At 44.6% G+C, this 22,905-nt stretch overlaps 1 protein-coding gene across 3 annotated transcripts in view; it reads right to left on the reverse strand.

Annotated features, from left to right (window-relative positions):
• SPECC1L (sperm antigen with calponin homology and coiled-coil domains 1 like) overlaps window positions 1–14,393 on the reverse strand; it is a 109,257-nt gene extending 94,864 nt beyond the window's left edge. The window contains exon 1 of one of the 3 annotated variants that reach the window (XM_087828557.1): window positions 14,292–14,393. The gene's annotated coding sequence lies outside the window, so the exon portion shown is untranslated. Of the gene's footprint in view, window positions 1–13,718; window positions 13,755–14,291 lie in introns of those variants that run through there. The other 2 variants (XM_087828558.1, XM_016204292.2) reach the window with 2 other exon arrangements.
• Window positions 14,394–22,905: the final 8,512 nt, after the last annotated feature.

Raw genomic sequence — 22,905 nt, forward strand, 5'->3', positions numbered from 1 at the left:
TGGGTTGCGGGCTCGATCAATGACTCTCTCATCATTGATGCTTCTATCTCTCTCTCTCCCTCTCCTTTCCTTTCTCTGAAATCAATAAAGATTAAAAAAAAAAAAAAATTCAACTCAAATGCCATATCCTTAGTCCCTGACTCTTCTAGATGGAGTTAGCCTCTCCTCTCTGGCACTTGTACCACAGCACTCACCTCACTGCAGTTTATCCAGGTAACATTTGGGGCATACTTAGACTAAAAAAGTATTCACTATTTATCTGAAATTCAAAATAATTGGGTGTCCTGTATTTTATCTGACAATCCTAGCCCTGGCACACAGATCCTCAAACAGGGAGAAAAGGAAAGGTAGTGGTAGAGAAGGGAGTAACAGGACACAAGGAATAATATACAAAGTGAACCATGACAAAAAAAGACGGGAAGAAGTCTTGTGCCATAACCAGCAAGAATGTTAAATCTGAATCCCCTTGCTTGACAGTCAGTCCTCCACAAACAGCCTGACCTACAATTCTAAAACCACCCTCTGGGACTCCCTCCCCTCCAAACAGCTTAAGTTTAGCGCAGCAGGTCTGTTTCACTTTTATGAAACTATCAACCCTGTGCCAGTCACTCTACCTGGTTCATGCAGCTCATGCCAACTGCATGAAGCTCTTGCTTATTACTCCCCCAACTCCAATGTCCACTCATTGGAAACTCCCTCCTCCTTCAAAGACAATTTCAAAGGACAGGTCCACTCAAGTCCTCTTGAAGCCCAGCTCAGAGGAGCTGTGTTTCCCAATACCCATATTCATACTTGTCTCCCCCACTCATGAAGCCCGCAGCACTTAGACTGTAACTCTTCTAGCACTTATCAGTATACCCTCAGAGGGCAGTGTGTACAGACTTCTCCCACAGGCCTCACTCAGAATGCAAATGCTGCACACAGGAGTCAACGCAAGGCAAGGCCAGGGTCTTAAGTATATTATTCAATAATTACATAGAGAATGGAACCAAAACTAGAAAAACAGACAAAATCATGATGTGAATAGCCCAAATCACTGCTGAAAAGGACATGTGTGTCAGAAGGAAATCCCAGTAAACTCTTTCTAGACACATGAGTTAATCACCTGTTAAACAGTTCACAGTCTAACTGTTAAAGACATCCTGTGACGGAGCGGAGAATTTCCATTTCCTCATCACTGGGGGGATGAGGGTGTAAGAGGGAGGAAGAGGAAAACGGTGGAAAGCACTTCCTTCTGAGTTCAAAATGTCACGGTCCACACTTCCTTATTAAAATGCTGAGACATATAACTCAATTACACTGATTCTGCTGCTACCAATTCAAGATCAGACTGTTCATCTTTACTGCCTGAGTAATATATTGTAAGTTCAAGCAATAAAGCTTAATTTCATGTCAGAATTTCAACAGAATATAACCCATCAGGTATTAATAGAACACGTAAAATAAATGTTTCTTTCTTATGAGTCATTCTAATTTTAAAAAAGTAAAATTTCAGAATATTACATGATGTTAACAAACTTTGAATTTCAGTAAGAGGTTACTACTAGTAGCAGGTGTTAAGAATAACAAACTACCATACAAATGTCACAGCAGCTTACTCCCAACTTAGCAGATGGGAGTCTTCAAAATTTCTATGTTCAAAACATTACCAAAGCACTATACACATATGTATGTCTCTGAGAATACTGCCTATCTACTCTGATTTACTGAATAAATGAGTACAAGCATAACTTGGAGATACTGATGGTTGGTTCTAGACCACCGAAACAAAGTGAATGTCACAATAAAGGGAGTCGCATGAATTTTTTAGTTTCCCAATAGCATATTTGTTTACACTATACAAAAAAAAAGTTGCTACTAGACTGAGTATAGCAAAATTTCAGAATATAAGATCAGTGTACAAAAATCAACTATATTTCTACATTATAGCAATGAACAATTGGAAAATGAAAATTTTAAAAATAGTATTTAGAATAACAACAAAGTATATGAAATACTTAGAGGTAAATCTGACCCAAAAAGGTGAAAGAGCTGCACACTGAAAACTACAAAATACTGCTGAGATAAATTAAAGATCTACATAAATTGAGAGATACAACATGTTCATGAGTCAGAAGAGTCAATATTGTTCGGAAGTCAATTCCCCAAAACTTTATCTACAGATTCAACACAATTCAAATCAAAATTCCAGCAGGGCCCAGCCAGGTGTGGCTCAGAGGTGGAGCATCGACCTAGGATCCAGGAGATCACGGTTCGATTCTGGGTCAGGGCACATGCCCGGGTTGCAGGCTCAATCCCCAGTCAGGGGCATGCAGGAGGCAGCTGATCAATGACTCTCTCATCACTGATGTTTCAACTCTCTTTCCTCTCCCTTCCTCTCTCTGAAATCAATAAAGATATATTTAAAAAAAGAAAAATCCAGCAGGCTTTTTTGTAGAAATGCAAAGGGCCTAGAATTGATAGTAACTGTTGAAGCTGGGTGGTAACATCACCACTGGTGTTTCATTATATCATTTTCTCAGGTGTGTATATGTTTGAAATTTCCCAAAATGAAGAAGTATTTTGCACACATAAACACAAAATATCCTTCCTTTAAAATTTTCTAGTACTGTGTTCAGTTCTAGACCACCACCATAAGGAGAGAATCTAATAACCAGCCTATCTCCAGTCCAGAGGGCTCTAGAAAAAACTCAAAGAGAGACTTTCAAATTCAGCAAATGAAAATAACGGTTTAAGATCCAAGAGGCAGGAAGGAATAGGACTAGTGAAAGTTATCAGGAGACATTCCAAGGCAGCTAATAATCAGAGATGCCCGTACATTGACTGAGCTGCCTTTAAAGAGCAGTTATGCCCTCTCTCCTCACTCACCAAAGCATTCTAGTGGGGCTGAAAGGACTGCTGCATCATCAGACATAAGCTGACCTTATTTGGCTAGTTACTCAGATATTCACAGTAGTTCATCTCTAATGGCTCCAAACAACTGTGGTATAACTTCAATTGTATTTATGCAGGGAAAATTCTCCTAGCTTACTTTCTCATGTGTCTGTTTCTCTTACCTAGAGGCAACCTCTTTTTCAGTTCAGCTACCCCTATCATTTCAAATCTCCCAACCTCACTTCTGGCACAGCATTGCACAGAGACTTGATCACTGAATAAATACATAAACTCTGGTCTCCAACAATTTTTTTTAAAAGATCCTTTCTCAGAAGTCACTCTCTGACATCAATGCAGAACTTGCACTGCTGACTACTCTCTCCCCCGATTTACAGTATACAGCTCCTTTGGCCACGCAAATGCTACACCTATGTAGCTTTCTATATTTTGTACAATCACATGCAACTAGGAACAAAATATGATAATAAGCTTGGGTGGTTATCTCTGAGGATAATAAGCCTTGAGTAAGAAAGTAAATACTACATTAGCCTTTCAGCAGAGAATCTCAGACTTCTTTAGTGAATCCCCTCCTCATGGAATATACTCTTCAATTTTTATTCCCAGTTTTTAAAAATTCCCTAGGAATAGTATTGGAAAAATTATAAATTCAAAATTCATACTTTATTGTCCTTTATTTAAAATAATATGGAAGGAATAAGGATAAATTCCTTATTCCAAATGTGACAAAAATGAACCAAACTATCATTAAATATTATTGAGCCCTGGCTCGTGTGGCTCAGCTGATTGGGCATCATCCCATGCACCGAAAGGCTGCTGGTTTGATTCCTGGTCAGGGCACATGCCTGGGTTGAGGGCTTGATCCCCGGTAGAGAGCATGCAGGAGGCAGCCAATCAATGTTTGGCCCTCTTATCAATGTTTCTCTCTCTCTCTCCTCTCTCTCTAAAAAGCAATAAAAAATTTTTATCAAAAAAAAAAAAAAACTGAGACAGTCCCATGTTAAAAACTTGCCTCTGAGTGGCTTAAGAGGGGCAGGTATGAATTAAGAAAGAAAAGAAAGCAGGCCCAGCCAAGAGCTCAGTAAAGAAAGGATTTAGAGGCAAAGAAAAGAATAAAGGAGGGGAGTGGACTTTGGTAAAACAGCAGGCATCAAGTTTAACTCCCCATTCACTGTTCAACCACACTCCCACAGCCTGTTTCTAGGTGATAACTTAAAGGGCAACCCCTTCGATTCTTGGCAGTTTTCATATATGGAACCAAATGCCAGCGCAACTGTAACTACCATTTACCAAAGCAACATAAAATAGATCCATCCCTCTTCCATGTGAAAGCTCTTCAAATATTTCAATTACAAAAGAAACCATGCCATACCTAGGTTTTCTGTTTTATTGAAGGTACTGTAGCTCCTTCAATCATAATATCCCCATCCCCCACCTCCTTTCCTTAAATAAATTCAATTTTTCTTTATTCACCATATGTGATGGCTAGTTAGCCTGCCCTTGCACCACCAACCTTAACCTTTCAATACCGTTGTAATTAACCTAGTTACTAGTAACAGGAAAGGAGCAAAGGAAATGCCAAATATAGGCACGTCATTTGGGCAGCTGCCCTAGGAAGCTAGAGCTTTCTTTCACTCCCCAGGGAGCCACCCATCTATTCCCTGCAGATTCCTGGGGGAAGGGACTGGATAGGGAGGAGAATAGACACATGCCCAGCAAAGATGGGGTGATGTGGGGAAGGTATGTGTCTGTCAGTCACACCTGGAACATGTCATTGCCCAGAATGGGTGTGGCCAATGTAAGGGTGCAAAATTTGGGATTGTTAATTCCCTAAACAAGGGAGTTCACTCTCTTGGTTGCTCTTGGCGTACTGTGCTGGCCTCCTGGCTTGTGGGGCTCTCTTGCTCCTGCTTCCTGGCACTCACCCAAATGGTCCATGGCCATGTGAACTCCCACACGCAAAGGACTAATGGACTGTAACTAGCCTGATACTGAACTGGACCCAGCTGCAACATGTAATGGAAATTCTGGACACTGGCTCTGACTTTAGCTTTACTGAAACCCCAGCTACACTTCTTCTATGACTGGAATAGGACTTTAGAAACACAGAGATGTAATCCCACGCAAATAAAAATCACTCATCCTGGCAGAAAATTCTTTTTCTCAAGATACCATAAGGACCCCACCCCCAACACCCAGTGGGGAAAAGGATACCCCAATTTCCCTGATAAAAGGCAGCATATAACAGTGAAAAGAACATATGACTTTTAGTCAGAAACCTGGGCTTTAATCCAAACTTGGCCGTTGGTTAGCTCTATATTCTTAACTTCATTTCCCCATTTACAAAATAAAGGAAAATAATGGTTGTTTTAACTACCTCAAGATGGGCTGAAAGGACCACATGAAATGTAGGCTTGTTCAACTATGCTGCTATAGGTGCTCATTAGATTTACAGTACTATTAACATAAACGTCATAAACCTTATGAATTAAATTAGTTTTATAAATAAAGTTTTGGAACCCAGCTCACCCAAGCACATGTAGTGGGGAGGCAGAATCAGAAGCAAAGGCAGGAGGAGGTAACAAAGAATTAGAGTGCAGCTAGATGGCATCCTGGTTGACATTTTGGATGGAAAAGGGGCCACATACTAAATCTGACAAGCTCAGGTGAGGCGCGTATGGCAGCCTTACAAATTCAGAGACATAAAGTATCCACAGAGGATGATCTGAAATTAAAACTTTCTAACTAAAAGCAGTTCAATGCCGGTAGTCATGTCCTAGGGCGGTATTTTTCCCCAACAAAGATTAATCTTCAACTTAACTGAGCCTGTCAGTTGTCTTTTCTTATCTAAGATAACACCCCTGATAACATACCTCTGGAAAATCAAAGTAATCTCCTCCCTCTCCCCACCCCTCAAAGCACAACCACTGCCTCATCAGAACAGAGACCAAATCCCCTCATTGTTGTTAACTGTTAACTATCCTATACCCACCTTTGTAAAAGAAGTACTATATGTGTCTATTCCTTTTACTTTTTATCCAATCCCTGAGATTTTCTTCTTTGACTATCTCTCGCCTTCCGAATCTATCACCAACGGATTTCATGTAACCCACTCTCATCTTCCCCTTTGATTCTGATGTATATAAACAAGTGGTAAAACTGCCATTTTTTGAAAAATTTTCTCAATCGGTTGAGATTTTACTTCCTGGAATTTGGCTCAAATAAACTCCTAAAAACTCTTACAGGTTTGAATGTTTCTTATGTTGACACATTTATATTCTACACTAGACCTTCAGAAATAACATAAACTTGCAGGTTGTATTTTTAAAAATCTAAAAATAAGGAACATTAGTAAGTAAAAATGCCAAAAAATTATTTTGCAAATTAACATTTTATTCATTATAGTAAAATTCTGATTAATAAATGATTTGCATTCCTTTATGATGGACCTCTGTCCCAGATTAAGCAAGCCATTGACCTGGGTGAGTAAAAGAAAGATGAGTGTCTAAAGTATGCATTTCTAACTTCATTTCAAAGTCAAATTTTTAAAAAATCAGCCCTGGCCAGTGTGGCTCAGTTGGTTGTTGTCCCATGCACACAAAGGTCTCTGGGGTTTGATTTCTGATCAGGGCACATACCCAGGTTGTGAGTTCCATCCCGGGTCAGGGTGCATGCAGTAGGCAACATCAATGTTTCTCTCTCAGTGCTTCTCTCTCTCTCTCCCCTCCTCTCTCTCTAAAATCAATAAAAACATATTTTTAAAAATTACTTAATTAAAAAAAATTTTTGAATCAGAACAGAAACACTCATGTTAACTGCTTATTTTACTTCTAGGGACAACAGAGAGGTGTCAGTGCAGGCCCCATTGGGCAGCATGTCAATATAATCTGCCCCTCAAGAGAAGATAGTTTTTTTTTCCTCCAGGCCTCTTCACTCTAGATGGCCCAGATTATTTTCCCTAAACATCAACATGAATAATTTAAAGTAGGCTCTACTGCAGAATACAAGCTCAATAATTCATTGGGCAATATAATAAATACATATAGGTTCAGTAAGAAAACAAGATTCTTGAATGGGCCTGGAAGTTTTGCCATGTCCCCTAACGTACTCTCAGCTGCATCCATCAGAAATTCACGGCATATATCCTTTGGTGAAGGGTTTCTATTACTTATCAACAGAGTAAGAGCATGTGGATACAATTTATAAATGTGTAAACCTTGCTACCAAGGAAATATATACTTATTTTTCACTCTCATCAGTTTATCGCCCCAGAAAAACTCCATATCCACATTAACTAGTTTTTTTCTATTTTTTATTTTATGAAAATGTTTCCACTCTTACTTGCAAGGTGATTAATACTAACTTGCTACAGTAACTTCCTTTGGTACTTCATATACACTACTTAGAAAGCTGCCACAAACTGCACAGGTAAAATCCTATACTATATTATTTATTTCCTGACTCTCTCTCTCTCTCTCTCTCTCTCTCTCACACACACACACACGTAGACTCTAGCCTGGCTGGCGAGGCCTCAGTGAGGGCACATGCCCGGGTTGCAGAGGCGGGCGTACAGGGAGCAGCCGATCAATGACTCATCATTGATGTTTTTATCTCTTTCTTTCCCTCACCCTTCCTCTCTCTGAAATCAATAAAGATACATATATTTTTTTAAAAAGTAGACTCTAAGAGTATAGAGGGTTTTGTTTATTTTGTTCAATGCTGTTGCCCCAGAGCCTAGAACAGTACCTGATACATAACAGCCACTTAATAAATTATCTGCTGAATTGAATGAATGAGTGGTTCATTTATACTGTGGAATAGTACTATGAAGCTATTAATCACAATGAGTTAGAGTGATAACAGCTGTGTTAATGAAACTTCCAGAAATATTAAGTAAAGAAAACAAGAAATGGAAATGTTAAAAATACGATCCTACTGAAACTCTCATACACTTGCTGGTAGGAATGTAAAATGGTGCACCTTGAGAGAAGCTTGGTGACTTCCCCAAAAAGTTTAACATAGCTACCCACATGACCCAATGATTGTACTCCTAGGTAGAGAACTGAAAACATATATCCACACAAAAAGTTGTACAGGAATGTTCATAGCAGCATTATTCATAATAGCCAAAAAGTGGGGAAAAAACAAATGTCTATCAACTGGCAAATAAACAACGTATGAACTATTATTCGGTCATAAAAGGAATGAAGTACTAATACATGCTACAACATAGATAAACCTTGAAAACATTACGCTAAATGAAAGAAGCCAGACAAAAGGCCACAAACTATGATTCCACTTATATGAAATATCCAGAATAAATCCATAGAGGCAGAAAATAGATTAGTGATTACCAGAAGCTGGAGGGAATAAAGACCTAGGGGTAACTATTAATGAGTACAAAATTTCTTTCTGAAGTGGTAAAAAATGTTCTGGAATTAAAGAGTAGTGATCAATGCAGAACTTTGTGAATATACTAAAAAAACACTGAAATGTACACTTCAAAAAGGATGAACTTCATGGTATATGTTATATCTCAAAGCTGTTATTTTATTTATTTTTAAATATATCTTTATTGATTTCAGAGAGAGAAAGGGAGAGGGAGAGAGAGAATTGAAACATCAATGATGGAGAGTCGTCGCTGATCCATTGGCTGCCTCCTGCACACCCCCAACTGGGGATCAAGCCTGAAACCCAGGCATGTGCCCTGACAGGGAATCGAACCGCAATCTCCTGGATCCTAGGTCAACGTGCAACAGCTGAGCTACGCCCAGCTGGGCTCAAAGCTGTTATTTTAAAGCATACATGTTTGCAAATGCATACATGAATGATGTAAAAGGTTGATGATCCTGGTGATGGGAGTATGGAGTGGGGAGGGAGACAAGTGTTGAGGCAAGGAGATAACAAAAAAGAGACTAAAATATATATAAATATATGTGTGTGTGTATACACACACACACACACATCCAAGGCAGATGCCTTGAGAGGGGGAACTGGGCAACTGAATAAGTATGCAATGAGTGAGCGTAAAGAATAAAAATGAAGGGCCCTGGCTGCGTAGCTCAGTTGGTTAGAGCATCATCCTGATACACCAAGGTTGTAGGTTCAATCTCCAGTCAGGGCTCATATAAGAATCAACCAGTGAATGCATAAATAAGTGAAACAACAAATTAATGTTTTTCTCTCTCTCTCCATCTCTCTAAAATTAATAAATAAAAATTTAAAATATACATATATTTTTAAAAAGAATAAAAATGAGGGAACTAGGGTTGAAAATCCAGCAAGTGATTTGTAACAGGAAAGAGAAAGCCAACCTGAGCAACTGTAATGATTCAATGGAGTTTGCAAGAAAATACAGGCTGCCAGAAAAGAACAAGAACATCAGACAGGCCAAAACCCACCAAAGGTAAAAAAAAAAAAAAGTATGCATTCAGAAAATTCAGCACCTCCTGCTCAAGAACTCTTGGGCCTGGTGAGGTAGAACCAAAACATGACAAGGAAAAGCTTCCAGGGAAAGAAGGGAGTGGGACTCAGGACACTGGTGTCCCCTTAGGGGGAGAAAAGGGGCATCTCTTGGGAGAAAGTGTCCAATTATCGCTGTTCTGGAAAAAAGCAGCTCCAACAGACTGCCTTGGGAATTCCCAGTAGAAGAGATGCCATTGGAAAACGGCTGAGTTGGGATTTTTCCCTAGAACATGAGAAGGGAGACAGGAAAAAACGGACAACTTCCATTTTTAACAGGTATTGCTTGAAAAATCTCTGCCAGTTCCTTTGTATGCCTCTTTCCTGAGCTTACCCAGGGTCTTTTTATTTTCTTTCATGTAAGCTCAGTTTTTCTGAAAAGAAGTGTAATACAGGGGTTTTTTTGGTTTTTTTTAAAGACAAAGTATTTTTCTGCTTTAACTTTTGTTTTCCCTAGGCTAGACGCACAATAGACAAACTTGAAATCTATTTTCTTAATCTCAAACATTTACTGTCCAAAAAAAAACCACTTAAGGTGGGAGGTATACAAAGTGAAAAAGGGAAGCAAAATGCATATTGCTTCTAGAGCTGGGAACAAGGAGATGCCCATCTGGTTTCTGGATGACCCAAGACATTAGAGACAGGGTCTTCTTCAAGACATAAGATTTGAATCAGACACTAGGATACAATTAAGTGAACTTTGCAAGCTGGTTTGCATGACTGGGAGGTGTCTCGAGCCTGGTAGTCACATGACCCTGGAGTCACATGCCCCTTAGTCCCTCTAGGGCAGGGACTAAGTGGTCCACTTTCTCTGCAGCACTGATAGCTCAGCACAAACCACACCCAGCAGGTGCAAGCACTTTACCTCAGTCCAGACACTGCTATGCACTGTGGTGTCACTGGCTCGTGGAAGGAGCAGGAAAAAAAAAAGGTGCCAAATCCTAACTAAACAGGGTGCTGGACAGGATAAGAGAGGTCTTCCAGGAAAGGTAATATCTGAGCTGAGTTTTGACGCTGATCATCAGGTAAAGGGAGAGAACAACATTCCAGCAGAGGAAGACAAGGAGACTGGAGAGAGTTCAAGGGACCAAGAGTTGTTCAGCACAGCTCAATGAAGCACCTAAAAAGAGGTGGGGGAAGGTTAAGAGTGAAGGTCAGAGTCCAGTGATGAAGTGTCCTAGATACCAAGCTAAGGACTGGCAGACCTGATTATGAAAATAGTGGGAGCCGCCCGGCCAGGCGTGGCTCAGCAATTGAGCATGGGCCCAGGATCCAGGAGATCACAGTTTGATTCCCAGTCAGGGCACATGCCCAGGTTGTGGGTTTGATCCCCAGTCAGGGGCGTGCAGGAGGCAGCCAATCAACAACTCTCTCATCATTGATATTTCTAGCTCTCTCTCTCCCTCTCCCTTCCTCTCTCTGAAATCAATAAAGATATATTTAAAAATTAAAAAAAGAAAATAGTGGGAGCCACTGAAGGATTTTAAATTGTGGGGTGGGAGTGAGGGGGTGACTATGAACAGATTACTATTTTGGAAAGACAGAGAGGCAGGAAGAAACATCTGGATTTAACTAAAGAATAAAGAAAAGAACTACAATGAAGATGTGGGAAAAGGTCAGGAAAAACACTGTTAACACATCTGCACTCTCTTCTCTCGTAGACAAATTCCCTTTATGGAGTTGCCAAATTATCCTCTGAAAATGGAGAACTCGGAGATGGCTGAAAGCAGTCAGTCCTCTGAATATAGAAATGAGTATCATGAGAAATTAGGGACTGCATTATTAATTTTAATTCAAGACACTTTTAAAATGTATGTTTGACACATGTTGATATATTGTAGTTTTATGAGTACAAAAAAAGATTAATAACTCTAAATCTTATCTGCTGGTAACAGCAGACCAGGATGACTTTTAAAGACATCACAGACAAAAAGATCATCTGTTACATTCACTTTGGAACAGACCATATCCACTTTCCCCCCTAGCATATCTGAAATACAATCTGTAAGCCTAATTTCTTGATGGTCATGTTATTTCATAGCAAAAGACTGAAGCCACAATAAAAGATTTCTGAGCTGATAGAGAAACCCCATAGAGGTTCTTTAACTTCACAGCTAGTCTATTCAACACTAACAATCCCAACCACCAAGCAGGAATTTCCTAGGCTTATTTGCTGGCACAAGCACACATTAAAAAATATACTGACATTTTATATTCAGTAGGAAAAAAATGATCAGAATAGAAACACCTTGAATATCAAGCAAATTTAATAGAGCTTTCTTAATTGTGGCCCCCCACAACCACAAATTCACCTTTACTTTTTTACAGCTGTGCATATATATATATATATCCTCCCCCAGACATGCTTAGAGAGAGGAAGGAGGGGAGAAGAAAGAAAGAGAAACATCAGTACTTGCCCCAGTACAACCTAGTATGTGCCCTGACCCGGAATCAAACTGGCAACCTTTTGGTACACAGAATGACGCTCAACCAACTGAGCCACTCTGGCCAGGCAAAAATAATCTATGCTTTAATCTCAACAGTGCAAGTCCCAGGAACTTTTTCCTAAACTCTTAACAACAACAAAACAATAGATATAGGCTCTCTTTCTTTCTTTCTTTAAAATTTAAAAAATTTTTTTCAATTACAGTTTACATTCAATATTATTTTGTATTAGTTTCTGGTGTACAGCATAGTGGTTAGATCTTTATTTCTAAAAATATCTTATTCTGTTAAGATAATCAACCTTTTATTTGCCACTTACAATCACCACATAATCACCACATACTACCATTTACAATCACCATGATTTCACAAAAGATACTTAATTTTGACACCAGAAAAATGATATATTTCTTTTAGAAAGAGCAGTCCTTTAGTTGAACACATTTATTTTAAAACCCATATTTTTCTTGTTTTCTCAATACACTAAGGCCCATTCAACATTCCATTTTAGGGGCCTGACCAAGAGTCTCCAAAATTTGTTCTCACCAACTTATGATGTCCCCTTGCCCCATCTTTGAGGAGGGACCACAAACAACGTCATGGAACTGGTGAGAAGACCCAGTTCTCCCCCTATCTAGAGGATTCTCCCTAGCTGAAGAGGACTCTGTAAGCAAGGATCCATTAAATGTTAAAATTGGCAACTCAAGCTCCTTTCCATCTCCTCCCTCAGCTCCCACACTTTACAGATGGGGAAATGAAGGTCCAGACAGGAATACAGATTTGCCCAAAGCCAGAAGGCCAGGATAATTTCTCTAGCCTACTGACACCCTGTCATCCGTCCTTTACTGAGCTGGACAATTTGTGTAACACAATGTACAAGTTAGTCATGTGACTTAAATACGTATATGACTCTACGGCAACTCTTACACAGTAATTCTGGACCCAGGCAATACTATCATCTGAGTCATCTGAAATATAAAATGTACTGTGTCAAGTCAGTTATTAAGAACCTCTGCTTTAGAAAAATCCCATCTCAAGATGACATACTGCACTACAGATACACACTCTAAAAGTTCAAGTTTAAAAGGCAAATTTTGATACAAACTTCACCTTGACCACAACTGCTATCATTACTATCGGCTCACTATGGTACTGTACTTGATTGATGGATATTTGGACTGTTACCAAGGCGCAGATAAAACTTTCCTACTGCACAATATTCACTTTCTTACTGAAAATGTCAAGAAAATCCCTATCTGGACCAAACACAGGCAATTAAGCAGCATTCTCCAGCTACCAAAGTTGCTGAGTCTTAAAGACTCTGCTTGGTGCATACTAAAGCAGAGGAGAGACATTATTTTAGAGAAAAAATTCTTGCATCAGCCAATTCTTTACAGAAACTACTTTATCCAGATCAATACTTCTCCTTACCCCATATACCTTTCTGTATTGGTATGGCACTTTATAATTTATAAGTATTATGCTGATGTCTAAAGCACAGCTCTGATTTCATCTCAAGATGCATCCTCGCGGGTAACAGCCAACGCAGTTGGGCTCTGCAACATTTCTTAGTGTTTTGAATCTGTTGTAAAGTAGGGAAACCATTATCGATGGCTTGAGATACTCTTTTTACAAACACATTTCTCCCTGTAATCACGATAGGGCAGGGAATTTATAGGAATTTTTCCTTGGCTCCACACACCCAGGTTCTCTGCATTTGAATGATTACAGGAATTCTTACTTGGTCTAGTAAATAGGCTAGAACTACGTGGGAACTGATTTCTTTTCCAGACATCTCCAGGGGAACTGCCCAAGAATGAACTATCGTGTCTTAAGCATAACCGCTTAACCCATACAATTACCAGATTGCGGGAAATGCAAAATTTTCCTCAGCTAAACAACGGATAATAATATCTAACCTGATGCAATAACCAGGTCTCAAGGAAAAAGGACAGTCCGTCTGCTTCGGGCTGACCTCCCAGAGGAGCGGGACGAGGGTGGGGGTGCGGGCCCCGGCGAAAGCTGAGCCCGCAGGAGGGCAGAGGTCTGCCGCCCGCGGCCCTGCTCCCCGCGCCGCTCCCTCGGAGCCTCGGAGCCGCGCTTCCCCGCCGGGGGCATGGGACCCGAGGAGCAGGGAGGTGAGGCGGCGGCCCCGGCCTCTCCTGGGGCACGGAGAAAGCAAAACGCGAGGGTCGCGCCTGGTGCTTCGGTTCAGAGGGTACCGGCGGTTACCGGGGGACCAGGACGAGGTCCCAATACGAGGCACTCGCAGCCACTAACGCAGGGTCCACGGGGTCAGGCTGTGAGTCGACCCGGGAGCTCGGACGGGGACGGCGCAGGCGCGGAACGGGCTGGGGGGCCTGACAGGGGGACGGCGCAAGCGCGGGCCCGACGGGGTCTGCGGGGCCGCCTGGGCCTGGCCGCGCGGGCGGCGCTGAGGAGATGAACGGCCCCGCCGGCGCGCTCGGAGGAGACCGGGCCCTGGCTCTTACCGCGCGGCGCTGCCTCGCTCGCTCGTTCGCTGGCTCCTGGCTCGGGCCGGGGGCGAGGTCGCCCGGTGGCGCGGCCCGATTCCGTTGAGTCCGGCCTCAGGGTAGCAGCCAACCCCGCGGCGCCTTTGGCTCGGCCGGCCCTGCCTCCCTCGCAAGTCCCCGCCCTCGGCCCGCCCTCGGCCCGCCCAACAGGACCCGCGCCGCTTGGGCAAACTCCGTACAGGCCCCGCCCACTCTCCGCTGCCGCGCAGGCGCCCGCAGCCCCACCCACCCCACTCGCGTTTCTCCTGGTCCTGGGTCGCGCAGGCGCCGTGGCACTTGGCCGGCCGCGAGAAGAGCCGGTGCGCGCGAGGTGGGCCCCGCTCCGGCGCTCGCGCTCGCGGGCAGTGCTGGAGGCCTCGCCGGGCGCGGGCCGAGGTTAGTGCAGAGCTCCCGGGTCCCCAGGGCTCAGCTCCCCTCCGAGGTCCGCCGTAGACGATTCACAGTGTGCCAAGGACTGTGCCAGGCACGAGCGAGGTGGTGGTGAAATAAACACCCAAGCCCCGCGCAGCAGGGAGCACAGACAAGAAAAAGTGAGGCGCCAACATAAATCATATAGGTTTTTTTCCTTTGATAGTTTGAAATACATTAGATTTTTTATTCCATCATCTCGGTTTCCGAGGTAAAAGACAAGTTGCCTGGTCTTGATATCATTTTTCATGCATTGCTAAACCACTCGCTAATATCGTCTTTACCATTTTTTCATATTTGTCCATGAGTGTGATTGTGTTATAATTTTGCTTTCTTGCACCGTCGATTTTGCTTTAGGATCGAGTTTGTAATAAATACACAGTGAGTTGAGAAGACTTACGTTTTCTTTATCTGGAAGATTATGTATAAGGTCAGAATTTTCTGTTCTTTTTAATGTTTATTGAAACATTAAACATTTGTCTATAAACTCATCCAGGCCTGGGGGGTTGCTTTTGTTTGTTTGTCTCATATATTTTTATTGATTTCAGAGAGAGGAAGGGAGAAGGAGGGAGAGAAACATCAATGATGATGGAGCCTGCAACCCAGGCATGTGACCCGACCCAAATCCAGCCTCGATCTGGATCAGGAGGTCGATGCTCAACGGCTGAGCCACGCGGACTGGTGCTTTTCATTGGTTTTGTTTGTTGTGAGATCTTTGAGGGGATAGGATGTCAATTTTAAACTAAGCATTTCATTTCTTTAATGGTTCTAGTTGTAGACAGAATTTCTGTTTTTTTCCTGTCATTTTTACAAGTTATATTTTTTTTCAGGAAATTGTCTTTGTTGATGTTTTCAGAATCATTGGCATAAAGTTGTTAATGTAATGCCTTTATGGTTTTTGTTTATTTTATTTTTTATTTCTTTCTGAATACATTTCAAATACATTTACATATTTCAAAATTCAGAAAGCATCTCTTCCTAAAGTTCCTCTTCCCAGATGCAACTAGAGATACTTTATGAATATTAACAAATATCCAATAAAAACATGTATGTTCTTCTGCTCTCTTTTTTTATTACACAAATGGTAGTGTTATACATAGTGATCTGTATCTTTCTTTTGAAAACCAGAATAGCCATAATGTTTTAATGCTCTGAAAATAATCAGACAACTCTCCCAACAGTGGAAAAGCCAGTTTTGCCTCCATTTGCAAGTTTATTTCAGTGTTTTTGATCTATAAATGTATCTGACTTTTGAATTCTCCTTTGAGCTAATGGTAACATCTTACCAGTTCCCTCGTTTAATTAAGGAGTTAAGTGAACTTTATACTTGTATAAAATAAATATGTACTGCCCTGGCCGGGTGGCTCAGTTGGTTGAGCATCGTTTGGTACACTAAAAGGGGGCCAGTTCAATTCCTGGACAGGGCACATCCCCAGGTTGCAGACTGGATCCCCAGTAGGGGGCATGCAGGAGACAGACAATCAGTATCACATTGATGTTTCCCTCTCCTTTTCCCACTCTAAAATGCAATTTTTAAAAAAATTAAAAAGAGCAGGCAATTGGAGCAACTACTGGCCTGGAAGCTATCTGTCAGTGTGTGAGCTCCTCTCAGTACCCAGCCTCCACTGCCATCACCTCCATTCAAGCCGGCCCTGCCATGCTGGGGTCTCATCACCACTGAGATGGGTGGAACTCTACAGCCCTGAACCCCTGGGAGCTCAGTGCCCCTGGTTTCCCGCTCATCCACTCAGCCCAACCCATTACTGACTACCCCACCTGGGCCCAGCTGCTCTGTTTGCACCACAGCTGGAGGAGCCAAACAGGCGGGGGCTGCAGGCCAAGTTTTAATCGGAAAGCTGTTCCCAACAGTTATCAAGCCATCAGCTCTGAGTGCCAGGACATCGAGCTGGGATTCTTGACATACCTCCCTCGGAGCCAGGGGAGCACTGGGTCCCAGGAAATGTGCAGCTGTCAGACAATTGATGATGTGTCTGCAAGCAGAGATGAGCTGTTTGCCTTCCACAACCATAGTGCTCACATCTGGAGGGACCCGTGTGCCTGGCAACCACAGCTGAAGCCCCAGCAGTTCCTTGGGATGCCCAGCTGGTCTGCAGGCAGCCCAGAAGAGATATAGAAAGGGGACAACTCTGGACAAGTTGTCCACCTTCCCTCATGCCTGCAGAGATCAGACACCATCAGACCCTCTTATGTCATAGCTAGGGAAACTGAGGCCAATGAGAAAAGGGTGGTGAGACAGTGCTTCCCTTGTGCCAGCTTTGTGGTTCCCCAAATTTGAACTCAAACCCTGGCTCAGACAGCCACCAGTTGTGTGACCTAGAGCATATTTCCTCAACCTCTCTGTGCCTCCAGTTCTTCCATGCACAAGGGCAATACTACCATACTGGTCAAGGGTGTTGGGGGACTAAATAACAGGGTGGGGACCCTATTCAGTGGCCCCTGAACACTATGCTTCTCTTCAAAGCCCTTGGCACACGGCAATCAAATGGCTAATATACAATAATGGTGCATTTAGCGTTATTTAGCCACCTGGAGACTGTAAGGGTGTGGTAAGGGCTTAGGACACAGTTCCTCTTATCTCCCAGTGTCCAGGTCCCCATCCCCAGAAAGCAATAACCCTTGTCCAGCTTCCTGATTTGACTCCACCCAGCACTGGGGACCTAGGTGAGGACCTGGGAGAGCAGGGAGTAGCTAGATAAAGGGATCCCAATGCAACATGCTTGAGGCTTAAGTAGTATTCATTGGCCTGTGTTAGGCACATTCCAGTGTCAAAGTGTCTGAGTCCTTGTTTTACAGGTGAGGAAAGTGAGGCTCAGAGAACTAAGTTAGTTGTTCAAGCCTTGGCATCTACATCCAGGGCCACACCCCCAGCTGGAGTTGCCCACCCTTGCAAAGGAGCCTCCTGGGAATTCTGCACACACCCCAAGGCTCCCAACATGTCTGCATCTCCTCTTCAACAATTATCTTCAGGACTTGCAGCCCTTTTGGAAAAACTCCCCCTTTGAGGATAGATTTCATTGTGGGGAAATTTTAAAAAAATGGGTAAAAAGAGAGGGATAACTGTGCATCATTACCCTGTTCTGAACTCAAGGCACGGCTCAAAGTTAATAAGGCTGCTATTGCAGGAAATCCTGAAGGCAGTTCAGAGAGGTTCTTGAAAGATCTGGAGACAAGCCTGTTGAGAAAACATAAAACCACCCTGGGGAACTAATTTAAAACTGGTCAGCAGGCCACGCCTGTTGCAGCAGCTGGGGGAGGAGAGGGGACCAGCAGGAGGGACAGGTAGCTGTGTCAGAGGCAGTCAGGGAATGGCCATCAGCTTGGTCACGTGGGGCCCTGGGCTTCTTGCCAGAGCCAGACTGACCTGGACATAAGGGAAATGGGCGGTGAGAGTGAAATTGCAAGGACAGGCTCAATGGAGAAGAAACTGAAGAGCTAGAGCTAGCGGGACTGGAGGGGTCTAGAAAGGGTCGTTTCTTCTTTCTCTTCTGCTTTCCGGGAGCTAGAAGAGAGCTAGCTGAGTGTCTTATGGGCCAGAGGTAATGGGATGTTGAGTGGAGGAGAGTTATGTCTGCAGAGGTGGGACAAAGGCCAAGGCCAAGGCCCAGGGGTGAAGGAACAAGTAGGGAGATGCTCTCTGCTTTCTTGGGCCCTTTTTGGGCAAGGCCGGTGGTAGGAGTGGAGCTGGACGACTTTGGCCAATGCCCCCAGGCCGGATTCGGTGTGGTATGTGGAAATGATCCCTGTGTCTGTCTCCCTGTCCCCCACCCCAGCCCTTTAGCCTCTGGCCCCGGACACAGGAGAAACTGACCCATGTCTGTTCTTAGCAGGAATGCATTTGCCAGTGGGGTGACAGGGGTGGGAGATGGAGAGCCAGCATCTGACCATAGTGTCTTGTCTTACTAGCTGAGTGTACTGTATTAGTTCTGAAGGCTCCCATAACAAATGACCACAAACTGGGTAGCTTAAGACAACAGCAATGGGGCCCTGCCCAGGTAGCTAACTCAGTCAGGTTACAGCGTCCTCCCAATATGCCAAGGTTGAGGGTTCGATCCCTGGTCAGGGCACATACAGGAATCAACCAATGGATACATAAATAAGTGAAACAAACAGATGTTTCTCTCTCAAAAAAAATTAAAAAAAAAAAAGACAGAAATAGGTTCTTTCACAATTCTGGAAGCTAAAGTCCAAAATCTAGGTGTCATCGGGGTTGGTTCCTTCCAGAGGTTCTGAGGGAGAGTCTGTTCCACGCCTCTCCCCTGGTTCTGGAGGGTGCCAGCAATCCTTGGTGGCCACTGGCTGGTAGAGCCATCACCCATCTCAGCCTTCGCCTTCGTGTGGCCTTCTCTCGTGTGGCTTTGTGTTGTCTCCTTTTCTGTCTCTTGTAAGTTACTCTGTCATTGGCTTCAGGGCCCACCCTAATCCAGGACTATCTCATCGCCAGATCCTTACTTTAACAATTCTGCAAAGGCCCTTTTCCCAGTGTCACATTATGGGGTTCCAAGTGGACATATCTTCATGGGGGGCACAATTTACCCATGAGAGGGATCATGGAAGACCATTCCCTTTTCAAAGGCTTTGAATTGTCTGAACATTGAGAGGCTCTCACAAGGAGAATCAGAGGGAGTGAACATGGTCCAGCTGCGACAGGCAGGTGGCTTCAGTTCTGAACATCTTGAGAGGAGTGGCCATGCAACACTAGGGCCAAAGGCCACAGAGCGTGCCTCCTGGCAAGGCATGCCAATCCTCTGGCAGCCAGCCTTCTTTCTCAGTTTGAAAGTGCTCCACTGTGGTTTAAGAAATCCTTAGGGCCCTGAGGCCTCACTGCCCCACCTCATTTGGGGATCAGTGTTGCCCAATCTCTCAGGCGCCGCTGCTCCTCACTCTCTCAGCCCAGGACGCGCAGGCCAAGACAGAGTTGGGACCTCAGAACTCTGGGGGAGGGGGTCTTGTGACTGAGTAGCTGAGGGGATGACAAGAGGCTGCTCAGGGGCTTTGGGCCCCCCAAAAAGACATTGCCTGGGGAACCTCTACAGCAAGTATGTGGGCTGAAGCATGGGATGACACTGTACATGCCATTCCTGGGCAGTGGCTACTTTTAGGTCACCTGAAGGACCCTCAGGGTGACGGTGAATTGGAAGAGTTTCAAGTTGACAGAGGAGGAGGCCACATGGAATGTGTTTGCCTGAGAGGCTAATGTGGCCTGGACGAAGGAGGTGACAACCCCCTGCCCTCTGTGTGGTTAGTCAACACCCTGGGCCCCCTCTAAAAGGGTCATGACCATGGAGGAGCACAGGGAGCACTCAGGTTCCAAGTTTGGTTCCACATCCAGGGGCCAAAGGCCATTGTATTAGTCAGCTCAGGCTGCCATAACAAGATACCACAGAGCAGGCGCCTGAAACGACAGACATTTATTTTCTCACAGTTCTGGAGGCCGGAAGTCCAAGGTCAAGCTGCCACCAGGGTTGGTTCCTCCTGAGGCCTCTCTTCCTGGCTTGCAGACGGCCACCTTCTCACTGTGTCCTCATGCAACCTTTCCTCTGTGTGCATGCAGAGACTCCTGGTGTTTTTTCCCTTTTCTTATAAGGACACCAGTCCTACCAGATGAGGACCTCCATTTAACCTTAATCACCCCCTTAAAGGCTTTATCTCTGAATAGTCACATTGGGGGTTAGGGCTTCAACATAGAATTTGGGAGGGGGGACACAATTCAGTTCATAACAGCCACGAAAGTGGTGGAGTCCGGAAAACTGCAGGGCAGCCAGGAAGGGCAATGCCAGCCGCTGAGCTCTGGATGGCATTACCAGGTGGATTTAGCACAAGGTGGGGGAGGCACAAACAGAGGCCCAAAGCCAGCCTGCTGGGGAGGAGAGGGCTCCCGCTGACCCGGAGCCCCAGGTGCCTTCTCCTGGCTGTCACCAGATGACAGGCCACTTAGGAAATGCAGCTCAGGAGCGGTCTATGACACAAAGGTGACAGTTGCCTAGCTTGTTCCAACTAACTTCTGATCACCACACCCAACTTTGGAAATATTGTTTTCAGAAAATAGAAGAAACAGCAGTCATTCCCTTCTCCCCACTGTTTCTCTCCTTCTGACCCCATTTCCCGCTGGAGCCCAGCAGCAGGGCAGGGGAGGTTGGGCTCACTGAGGCACTGAGCAGCCACAGACAGGAGACAAGACAGCAAACCCAGACAGGGGCCTGTCAAAGCCACCCCAGCACTGCAGCAATCATCACATAATTTAAATTGTAGCTGTACTTAAATGAGCAGCTGCAGCATCTGCTTCTCTCTGGATGGGTCTGGATTTCCCATTCTGGACATGCCATAGGTTCGAAAGTTCTGTCAAACCTATGGCATGGCCAGAGGGTCGACCTATCGCGTGGCTAGGGGCTCAAGCTCCCGAGCCCCTAGGAGTCCCCTAGTCTGGGTGGGCCACCATTCTGGTGCCTCCTCTTCTGGTGTCAGCTCAGCCTGCAGTTACTCAGGACCTGAGCCTGTTGAGGCCCCACTTCTCAGGCCTCCTCTTTGGCCAGAATCCCATTTGAACCTACACATCCCCAGGTGCCGGGCTCAGGTTTCCATAAAGTGACTGAAAACCCTAAGGAGAGTTTGTGGTCAGGCCTGCCCAGTTCCGCCCACAGGAGGGAATGGAAAAGGAGTTGGTGTGCGGACTAAGTCCTCGCTGTTCCAGCTGAACTGGCCAGAGAAGCCCTGAGAAGGCCTGTCTCGAACACATAGCTGTGTGACGTCTGGTTGGCTCCCTGGCTTAGGACACTTATCTCATGACACTCGGCTCATCTCTTCTGGGAGCTCTCAGAAGAGCAGCCTTGGTCCCCTGAAGTCCCTGGCTTCCTTTCTAATCTGGACACATGACAGGGCCCTGTCTCCCAGAGCACTTACGTGGGTGCCTGTTCGCCTGGCTGGCCTTTCTGTACTGGGAGAACTTGGGTGACGCAGGGCTCTGCCTGGCAGCTGACCCATCTCTCTCCCACTCATTACACTAAGTTCCACTCTCCACTACCCTCCAGGTCTGACAGCTCCCCCCTCACCCAGGGGTGACCCTCAGTCCCAGTCTTGCCCGCTGACCCCTGGCAGCAGCTCTGGGAGGCCTTTTTGGCTTCTTGAAGAGTTGGGGGGGGGGGTGTCATCCCCTCATTTTTTCTGTTTATCTCTTTAGAGCTATTTTTTGACAGCCAGTTGTTAGTCTGTGGAAACACTTCCTTTTAAGGCAATTGGGGCATTCTGGGGGAGGGGGGAAGGCAGGGCAGGTATAAAAGTTCTGAGATGTTTTTCAAATTCTTGTATGCACTCCTGACCAGGGATCGAACCTGCAACTGGAGTATGTGTCCTGACCAGGAATCAAACCTGCCATTCGTTGTATGGGAAGATGCTCCAACCAGGCCACACCAGCCAGGGCTCTTCTGAGATTTTTATACAAAATCATGCTCTCCCTTTTAATTTTTTTATTTTTAGAGAGAGAGATTTGTTGTTTCTCTTATTTATGCATTCATTGGTTGATTCTTGTATGTGCCCTGACTGGGATTGAACCTGCAATCTTGGCACATCAGGATGAAGCTCTAACCAACTGAGCTACCTGACCAGGGCTAATCCTGCCCTCCTTTTATTTGCTCTTATCTGTAAAACCAACTCCTAGTAAAAGAGATGCAAAAGGACTTTTTTTTTTAAAGGTCTTTAAACAGGACTGGGAAAGTAGGGATAAAGAACTACAGACTTTTAGGGACCAAATATACTCAGTGCAAGGCAGGTGGTGGCTAAGAGCAACTTATACCTGTAGGCAACAGGGGCCAGACCTGGCAGTACCACCAAACCGTGGTCCCAGCAGGAACCACTGAGATTGAGGGATTCTGGAGTCAGGCTGGGTGTGCTTGGCACAGCCAGTGCCCCCTCTGCCCTGTCTCAAACCAGATGACCAAAGCTCTTACTCCTCAGAGTGACTGCTCCTGCTCTGTGTCCTAATGCTGTCCAGCAGCATCACCGGGCCTGGCTCCTCCACAGGGCACACACACTACTCTCCTGGAGGCCTATGGGGCACCAGGGCCCTTCACTCCAGCTCCAGTGCCCACCCCAACCCCATCCCGGAGGCACTGTTTCTCTTTTTTATGCAACAATCACCACTAATGCCAAG

This window comes from Miniopterus natalensis, chromosome 20, assembly GCF_054644295.1.
Source record: "Miniopterus natalensis isolate mMinNat1 chromosome 20, mMinNat1.hap1, whole genome shotgun sequence".
Lineage (NCBI taxonomy): Eukaryota > Metazoa > Chordata > Mammalia > Chiroptera > Miniopteridae > Miniopterus > Miniopterus natalensis.